Source organism: Sapajus apella, unplaced genomic scaffold (genome assembly GCF_009761245.1).
Source record: "Sapajus apella isolate SASKATOON/1434 unplaced genomic scaffold, GSC_monkey_1.0 scaffold65, whole genome shotgun sequence".
In the NCBI taxonomy this organism is placed as follows: Eukaryota; Metazoa; Chordata; class Mammalia; order Primates; family Cebidae; genus Sapajus; species Sapajus apella.
In genome coordinates this window covers 12174578-12185513 of record NW_022437005.1, presented here as the reverse complement: position 1 = coordinate 12185513, position 10936 = coordinate 12174578, and positions in this window count along the sequence as shown.

The following is a 10936-nucleotide window of genomic DNA, read 5'->3' as shown; positions in this document are numbered from 1 at the left end:
ATCGCGCCATTGCACTCAAGCCCGGGTAAAACAAGAGAAAAACCCCGTCAAAAAAAAAAAAAAAAAGAAAGTAAACATTCACAACCATTCTGCTAGGTAGCTCCGTTTATGTTTTAGAGCCTGATATTTCTCATTACAGCCTATACTCCATTCACTCCGGAATATGCAAACGCAGCTTCTAGAAGAAACATGTTTCTACCTCACTGAATCTAAACATAGATGCAACTTCCTAAGTTGAATGAACACCCAGCAGAGCATTTTGAAAGATACATTTCTTCTGTGTTTTAGAGGCAGTCTTACTGCTAATTCTTAGATGCCTGTATATGGCTGGAAATATCCTTTTCTATATTCTCCAAAGAATGTATTTTTGAAGTGCGACATACACACATCAGTTTAACTCCGTAAGTTGAATGTACACCTTGACAACCATTCTGCCAGATAGCTCCATTTTTGTTTGAGAGCTAGATATTTCTTGTTACAGCCTAAACTCCCATTCACTCTGGAATATCCAAATGCAGCTTCTAAAAGAAATGTGTTTCTATCTCGCTGAATCTAAACATAGATGCAACTTCCTAAGGTGAACGAACACCCAGCAGAGCACTTTGAAAGATACGTTTCTTCCGTGTTTTAGACACAGTCTTATTGGTAATTCTTCTATGCCTGCATATGGCTGGAAATATGTGTTTCTAGATTTTCAAAAGAAAGGATTTCTCTACTGCTGCATACACACATCTGTTTAACTCTGTAAGTTGAATATACACCTTGACAATCATTCTGCTACATAGCTCCGTTTTTGTTTTAGAGCCAGATATTTCTCAAAACACCCTATACTCCCATTCACTCAGGAATATCCAAACGCAGCTTTTAGAAGAAACGTGTTTCTAACTTGCTGAATCTAAACATGGATGCAACTTCCTAAAGTGTATGAACACCACACAGAGCAGTTTGAAAGATAAGTTTCCTCTGTGTTTTAGACGCAGTTTTACTGCTAATTCTTATATGCCTGTATATGGCTGGAAATATCTGGTTCTAGATTCTCCAAATAAATGGTTTGTGAACTCCTACATACACACATCAGTTTAACTCTGTAAGTTGAATGCACACATTGACAGCCATCTTGCTAGTTAGCTCTATTTTTGTTTTAGAGCCGGATATTTCTCATTACACCCTATCTTTCCATTCACACTGTAATATCCAAACACAGCTTCGAGAAGAAACGTGTTTCTAACTCCCTGTATCTAAACATAGAAGCAACTTTGAAAGGTGAATGAACACCCAGCAGGGCAGTTTGAAAGACACGTTTCTTCTGTGCATTAGGCACAGAGTTCCTGCTAATTCTTTTAAGCCTGTGTGTGGCTGAAAATATCTCATTCTAGATTCTCCAAAGAAAGGGTTTCTGAAAAGCTGCATACACACATCAGTTTAAGTCTATAAGTTGAATGCACACCTTGACAACCATTCTGCTAGATAGCTCCATTTTCATTTAAAGCCAGATATTTTTCATTACAACTTATGCTCCCTTTCACTCAGGAATATCCAAAGGCAGCTTCTTGGAGAAACGTGTTTCTAACTCGCTGAATGTAAGCATAGATGCAAATTCCTAAGGAGAACAAACACACAGCAGAGCAGTTTCAAAGATACGTTTCTTCTGGTTGTAGACACAGTCTTACTGCTAATTCTTATATGCCAGTACTTGGCTGAAAATATCTGTTTCTAGATTCTCCAAGAAGGGGTTTCTGAACTGCAGCATACAGAAATCAGGTTAACCCTATAAGTTGAATGCACACCTTGGCAACCATTCTGCTAGATAGCTCCGTTTTTGTTTTTGAGCCAGATATTTCTCATTACAGCCTATACTCCCATTCACTCTGAAATATCCAAAAGCAGGTTCTAAAAGAAACGTGTTTCTAACTCACTGAATATAAACATAGATGCAAATTTTTAAGGTGAACAAACATACAGCGAAGCTGTTTGAAAGATACGTTTCTTCTGTGTTTTAGATGCAGTCTTCCTGCTAATGCTTATATGCCTGTATATGGCTGAAAATATCTGTTTCTGGGTTCTCCAAAGAAAAAGTTTCTGAACTGCTGCAAACACAGATCAGTTCAACTGTGTAAGTTGAAAGCACACTTTGACAACCATTCTGATAGATAGCGCCATTTTTGTTTTAGAGACAGATATTTCTCATGATAGCCTATACTCCCATTCACTCTGGAATATCCAAATGCAGCTTCTAGAAGAAACGTGTTTCTAATTCACTGAATCCAAACATAGATGCAACTTCCTAAGGTGAATGAACACCCAGCAGAGCTCTTTGAAACATACATTTCTTCTGTGTTTTTGACCCAGTCTTACTGCTAATTCTTATATGCCTTTATATAGCTTTAAATATCTTTTTCCATATTCTTTAAAGAAAGGATTTCTGAACTCCTGCATACACTCATCAGTTTTACTCTCTATGTTGAATGTACAGCTTGACAACCATTCTGCTAGATAGCTCCGTTTTTCTTTTAGAGCCAGATATTTCTTATTACACCCTATACTACCATTCACTCTGGAATATCCAAACGCAGCTTCTAGAAGAAACGCGTTTCTAACTCGCTGAATCTAAACATAGTTGCAACTTCCTCAGGTGAATGAAAACACAGCAGAGCAGTTTGAAGGATACATTTCTTCTGTGTTTTAGAAGCAGTCTTACTGCTAATTCTTATATGCCTGGAATCGGCTGAAAATGTTTGCTTTTAGATTCTCCACATAAAGGGTTTCTGAACTCCTGAATACACACATCACTTTAACTCTGTACACACATCACTTTCACTCTGTAAGTTGAATGCACACATTGACAACCATTCTGTTAGATAGCTCCGTTTTCCTTTTAGAGACATATTTCTCATTACAGCATGTATTCCCATTCACTCTGGAATATCCACACGCTGCTTTTAGAAGAAAGGTGTTTCCGGCCTGAAGATCCAAGATGGCCGTTTAGGAACAGCTCAGGATTGCAGCGCCCAGTGAAAGTGCAGAGGGTGAGTGGACGCTGCATTTTTATTGCCCACAGACTAGGCAATTCCCAGGCGGAGGAGCTCCACAGGTCACCAGCGCGGCTGTTTCGGCTAGCGCGGCTGTGCCTGTCGGCGCCACTGCTTTGCCCCACGAGGCTGCTTTGTCAGCACCCTGGGGCAGCGGTTCTCCGTACAAAATACACCGGTCTGGGTGCCCTTTTGGCTGGCGATCGGAGCCACGGGAAGTCGCCCATTCATCTGTTTAAAAAGGGGACTGAGCAGGGAACCAGGACAGTAGATTCCAGAACAAAAAAAGCACCACAAATCTCAGTGCTGCTATTTAAGCCAGTGCAGTGAGTTGCTGCAGGGGAAAAAACACACACCGCGGCGCCTCTTCAACAGGCGACTGGAACACCAACTTAAAAAAATAAAAAAAAGCCTCTGAGGCAGGGAGCCAGGCGATCAGGCTTGGCTGGTCCCACACCCACAAAAGAACAGCAATCAGAAACTCTCTGGATTGAGTTTCACAGCAAGCGCAGATGAACCCAGGATGGTCCAGCTCTGTGGGGGAGGGTCATCCGCCATTACCGAGGCAGCCCACCACTAGGGAGGTAGTCGGCCAATGCTGAGGCAGCCTGCTGTTGCCAAGGCAACCCGCCATTGCTGAGGCAGCCCACCATTGCCAAGGCAACCCGCCACTGCAGAGAGGCTCCACCTTAACAGAGGTGGGCCACCATTGCCGAGGCAGTTCTAACTACACCCATATAAACAGGACTGCAGGGAAGTTCACGTGGCAGCTGGGCGGAGCCCACAGCAGCTCAGCAAAGCCTCTACAGGCAGACGCTGACTAGGCTGCCTCCTTGCTGGGCAGGGCAGCTCTGAAGGAAAAAAAAAGAAGGCAGCAGCATAATGGAAACTCATAAAGCCCTAAATCCCTGGGACAGAGCACCTGGGAACAAAAAGCAGTTTATGAGTGCTGCTGCAGCAGATGTAAACGTACCTGCCCAGCAGCTCTGAATGAATAATGGAGCTCACAGATCAGCATTTGAGCTCCTATAAAGAAGAGACTGTCTCCTCAAGCAGCTCCCTTACCCCTGTATATCCAAAGAGCCACCTCATAAAGGAGAGATCAGATTGACACTTGGTGGGTATCCTTCTGGGACAAAGATAGCAGAAGAAGAAAACTGGTAACAACCCTTACTGTTCAGCAGCTGCTGCAGGTGAACCCCAGGCAAGCAGGGCCTGGAGTGAACCTCAGCAGACCTACAGCAGAGGGGCCAGGCTGTCAGAAGGAAAATCAAGAAACAGAAATAACCTCATCATCAACAAACAGAACTTCAATCTGAAAGATTTGAGACCCAATCTGAAAGCCAGCAACTGCAAAGACGACAGGTGGATTAATCCATAAAGATGGGAAGAACCCAGCGCAAAAAGGATGAAAACACCCGAAACCAGAACACCTCTCCTCCTAAAAGGGATCACAACTCCTCACCAGCAAGGGAACAAGGTTGGATGGAGAACGAGTGTGATGAAATGACAGAATCAGACTTCAGAAGGTGGGTAGTAAGAAACTTCTGTGAACTTAAAGAACATGTTCTAACCAAATGCAAAGAAACTAAGAACCATGAAAAAAGATTTGACGAAATGCTAACAAGAATGGACAAAATAGAAAGGAATATAAGTGAATTGATGGAGCTGAAAAACACAACACGAGAACTTCGTGAAGCATACGCAAGTATCAACAGCCGAATTGACCAAGCAGAAGAAAGGCTATCAGAGGTCGAAGATCAACCCAATGAAATAAAACGGGAAGGCAAGGCTGGAGAAAAAAGGGTAAAAAGGAATGAACAAAATCTCCAAGAAATGTGGGACTATGTGAAAAGACCTAATGTACGTTTCATAGGCATGCCTGAATGCGATGAAGAGAATGAATCCAAGCTGGAAAATACTCTTCAGGCTATTATCCAGGAAAACTTCCCCAACCTAGCAAGGCAGGCAAACATTCAAGTCCAGGAAATACAGAGAACACCACAAAGATATTCGTCAAGAAGAGCAACCCCAAGGCCCATAATCGTCAGATTCACCAGGGTCGAAATGAAGGAGAAAATACTAAGGGCAGCCAGAGAGAAAGGTTGGGTCACCATAAAGGGAAGCCCATCAGACTCACAGCAGATCTCTCAGCAGAAACCCTACAAGCCAGAAGAGAATGGGGGCCAATATTCAACATCCTTAAAGAAAAGAACTTTCAACCCAGAATCTCCTATCCAGCCAAACTAAGCTTCATAAGTAAAGGAAAAATAAAATCCTTTGGGAACATGCAAGTACTCAGAGATTTCGTCACCACCAGGCCAGCTTTACAAGAGGTCCTGAAAGAGGCTGTACACATATAAAAGAACAACCAGTACCAGCCACTCCAAAAACATGCCAAATGGTAAAGAGAATCAACACAATGAAGAATCTGCATCAACTAATGAGCAAAACAGCCAGCTACCACCAAAATAGCAGTATCAAATTCACACATAACAATATTAACTCTAAATGTAAATGGACTAAATGCCCCAATCAAAAGACACAGACTGGCAAATTGGATAAAAAGCCAAAGCCCATCAGTGTGCTGTATCCAGGAAACCCATCTCACATGCAAGGATACACAAAGGCTCAAAATAAAGGGATGGAGGAAGATTTACCAAGCAAATGGAGAGCAAAAAAAAGCAGGAGTTGCAATTCTCATCTCTGATAAATTAGACTTCAAAGCAACAAAGATCCAAAGAGGCAAAGAAGGACATTACATAATGGTAAAAGGATCAATGCAACAAGAAGAGCTAACGATCCTAAATGTATACGCACCCAATACAGGAGCACCCAGATACATAAGGCAAGCTCTCAATGACTTACAAAGAGACTTAGACTCCCACACAATAATAGTGGGAGACTTTAACACCCCATTGTCAATATTAGACAGATCGACCAGACAGAAAATTAACAAGGATATCCAGGACTTGAACTCAGACCTGGATCAATCAAACCTAATAGACATTTACAGAACTCTCCACCCCAAATCCACAGAATATACATTCTTCTCAGCACCACATCACACCTACTCTAAAATTGACCACATAATTGGGAGTAAATCACTCCTCAGCAAATGCAAAAGAACGGAAATCGTAACAAACAGTCTCTCAGACCACAATGCAATCAAGTTAGAACTCAGAATTCAAAAAATAACCCAGAACTGCACAGCTTCATGGAAACTGAACAACTTGCTCTTGAATGTTGGCTGGATAAACAATGAAATGAAGACAGAAATCAAGATGTTCTTTGAAACCAAGGAGAATGAAGACACAACATACCAGAATCTCTGGGACACATTTAAGGCAGTCTCTAGAGGAAAATATATAGCAATAAGTGCCCACATGAGAAGAAAGGAGAGATCAAAAATTGACACCCTATCGTCAAAACTGAAAGAGCTAGAGGAGCAAGATCAAAAAAACTCAAAGTCTAGCAGAAGACAAGGAATAGCTAAGATCAGAGCAGAACTGAAGGAGACAGAGACACAAAAAAACCTTCCAAAAATCAATAAATCCAGCAGACGGTTTTTTGAAAAGATCAACAAAATAGACAGACCACTAGCAAGATTAATAAAAAAGAAAAGAGAGAATAACCAAATTGATGCAATAAAAAACGATCAAGGGGATATCACCACAGATTCCACAGAAATTCAAACCATCATCAGAGATTATTTCAAACAACTCTATGCACATAAACTAGTAAACCTGGAAGAAATGGATAAATTCCTGGACACTTGCCTCCTCCCAAGCCTAAACCAGGAAGAAGCCAAAACACTGAATAGACCCATAACAAGGTCTGAAGTCAAGGCAGCAATTAAGAGCTTACCACCCTAAAAAAGCCCAGGTCCAGACAGGTTCACAGCCGAATTCTACCAGACATACAAAGAGGAGCTGGTACCATTCCTTCTGAAACTATTCCAAACAATACAAAAAGAGGGAATTCTTCCCAAATCATTTTATGAGACCAGCATCATCCTGATTCCAAAACACGGCAGAGGCTGAACAAGAAAAGAAAACTTCAGGCCAATATCCATGATGAACATAGATGCAAAAATCTTCAATAAAATACTGACAAGACGATTGCAACAGCACATCAAAAAGCTTATCCACCATGATCAAGTAGGCTTCATCCCGGGGATGCAAGGCTGGTTCAACATACACAAGTCTATAAACGTAATTCACCACATAAACAGAACCAAAGACAAAAACCACATGATTATCTCAATTGATGCAAGAAGGCCTTTGATAAAATTCAACAGCCCTTTATGCTAAAAACCCTCAATGAGCTAGGTATCGATGGAACGTATCTCAAAATAATAAAAGCTATTTATGACAAACCAACAGCCAATATCATACTGAATGGGCAAAAACTGGAAGCATTCCCCTTGAAATGTGGCACCAGGCAAGGATGCCCTCTCTCACCACTCCTATTCAATATAGTACTAGAAGTTCTAGCCAGAGCAATCAGTCAAGAAAAAGAAATAAAGGGTATTCAAATAGGAAAGGAGGAAGTCAAATTGTCTCTATTTTCAGACGACATGATTGTATATCTAGAAGACCCTGTCATCTCCGCCCAAAATCTCCTAAAACTGATAAGCAACTTCAGCAAAGTCTCAGGATACAAAATCAATCTGCAAAAATCACATGCATTCCTATACACCAATAACAGACTTAAAGAGAGCCAAATCAAGAACAAACTTCCATTCACAATTGCCACAAAGAGGATAAAATACCTAGGAATACAACTAACAAGGAACGTAAAGGACCTCTACAAGCCACTGCTCAACGAAATAAGAGAGGACACAAACAGATGGAGAAACATTCCATGTTCATGGTTAGGAAGAATCAATATCGTGAAAGTGGCCATACAGCCCAAAGTAATTTACAGATTCAATGCTATCCCCATCAAGCTACCAATGACCTTCTTCACAGAACTGGAAAAAACCACCTTAAACTTCATATGGAACCAAAAGATAGCCCGCATAACCAAGTCAATTCTAAGCAAAAAGAACAAAGCAGGGGGCATCACACTACCAGACTTCAAATTATACTACAAGGCTACAGTAATCAAAAAAGCATGGTACTGGTACCAAAACAGAGATATAGACCAGTGGAACACAACAGAGGTCTCGAGGCAACGCAACAGATCTACAACCATCTGATCTTTGACAAACCAGACAAAAACAAGCCATGGGGAAAGGATTCCCTGTTTAATAAATGACGTTGGGAAAACTGGCTAGCCATGTGCAGAAAGCAGAAACTGGACCCCTTCCTGACACCTTACACTCAAATTAACCCCAGATGGATTAAAGACTTAAACATAAGACATAACACCATAAAAACCCTAGAAGAAAATCTAGGCAAAACCATTCAGGACATAGGCGTAGGCAAGGACTTCATGAACAAAACACCAAAAGCATTGACAACAAAAGCCAAAATAGACAAATGGGACTTAATCAAACTCCACAGCTTCTGCACAGCAAAAGAAACAGTCATTAGAGTGAATCAGCACGCAACAGAATGGGAAAAAATTTTTGCAGTTTACCCATCTGACAAAGGGCTGATATCCAGAATTTACAAAGAACTAAAACAGATTTACAAGAAAAAAACTAACAAGCCCATTCAAAAGTGGGCAAAGGATATGAACAGATGCTTTACAAAAGAAGACATACGTGAGGCCAACAAACATACGAAAAAATGCTCATCATCACCGGTCATCAGAGAAATGCAAATCAATACAACATTGAGATACCATCTCACGCCAGTAAGAATGGCGGTCATTAAAAAATCTGGAGACAATAGATGCTGGAGAGGATGTGGAGAAATAGGAACACTTTTACACTGTTGGTTGGAGTGTAAATTAGTTAAACCATTGTGGAAGACAGTGTGGTGATTCCTCAAGGACCTAGAAATAGAAATTCCATTTGACCCAGCAATCCCGTTACTGGGTATATATCCAAAGGATTACAAATCGTTCTACTATAAGGACATGTGCACACGAATGTTCATTGCAGCACTGTTTACAATAGCAAAGACCTGGAACCAACCCAAATGCCCATTGATGATAGACTGGACAGGGAAAATGTGGCACATATACACCATGGAATATTATGCAGCCATCAAAAACGATGAGTTCGGGTCCTTTGTAGAGACATGGATGAACCTGGAAACCACCATTCTCAGCAAACTGACAGAAGAGCAGAAGATCAAACACCGCATGTTCTCACTCATAGGCGGGTGTTGAACAATGAGAACACGTGGACACAGGGAGGGGAGCACTACACACTGGGGTCAGTTGGGGGGAAATAGTGGAGGGATGGTGGGGGGTAGGGAGTTGGGGAGAGATAGCAATGGGAGAGATGCCAGATGTAGGTGATGGGGAGGAAGGCAGCAAATCACACTGCCACGTGTGTACCTATGCAACAATCTTGCATGTTCTTCACATGTACCCCAAAACCTAAAATGCAATAAAATAAATAAATGGGAAAAAAAAAGAAAAAGAAAATTGGTACTCAAGATACTCAGTTACTTCAAGTGGTCTGTGACCAGGACAATCAGGGATAGGTCTGCTTGATGCCAGGCCACCAAACTACTGAAACACTGCTCCTTAAATCCTCTCTGACTAGCAGCAGGATTGGTTCTAGTGGTAGAAAATAAGACAACAAGAAAAAAACTGTAAACAGTAATAACCAGTAATGGTCACTTACCTAGAGGTAAAGGTGACTGGGCTCAAGTGTGATTTTTATAGGACTGGGCCCAAAACATCTGTCCAGGAGACGCCACTGCCCGTGTCTCCTTTTGGGGAAGGTGTCAAGCCTAACAGAGTGAGAGTCCTCAACCTTATGCCTCCTATCATTTTATATAGTATGCTGAAAACCAACCCTTTGAATTTTATCTGGAAAATCTGCTTCTAATAAAGAACAACAGACTTTTCTTTCTTACCTTCATCAAGGCCCCAAAGTGGTTTTCAAGAATGGCTTAACAGATCATGAATGACAATTATCCAACCTGTAAGTTACGAAGACGTAGGTATAGTAATGAACACTCAGAAAAAGACTTCAGAGATCCAAAGCAAGACTAAAATTATGCTATTAAATTCTAGTGTCTCTTGTTTTGTGGTTTGTGTTTTTTATGACCTTTTTCACAATATTATTAATCACATGAAAATTGAGAAACACATGTTCAACATCTGTAAATAACAGGTTTTCATATCTGGGCATCACTAGTCAGGCAAGCCTAAAAACAGATTTATTTACATTTTATATATTCTCTTTTGTATGTTCTCCCACATCAATTTTAAAAGTTTTATTAGATGTAATTCATATATCATACAATTTACCATTATAAAGTGTACAATTCAATAGTTTTTCACATATTCACAGAGTTGTATTACCATCATCACCCCATTTACCCCTTAGCTATCACTCCTCCCTCGCTCCACTCAAACCCCCCCTCCCCTGCCAATACATGCACTGACCAAGGCAACCACTAATCTATGTCTGTAGATTTGCCCGTTCTGGACATCTCATATAAATGGAATTATACAATATGTAGTCTTTGGGAATTGACTTCTTTCACTGAGAATAATGCTTTTAAGATTCATCCAGCTCACATCAATTTTAGTTGCTCATTATTACCTGTTTGTTTCTTGGACACAGATACAAGTCAGTTGTTTAAGCCCCTCCCCCGCTATGCACAGTGACCAAAATGTGCCTACTTACAATTCCAAAGAGTTTGATATTCTCACATGTACATATTGCCCCCTGTCTCCTGGCAAAGGCCAGAGATTTGGGGGTTGGATTTCCAATGCAATTATATAATAGAATAATTTCCTTCTGATCCATGGCCTGATGTCTGACATTTTGT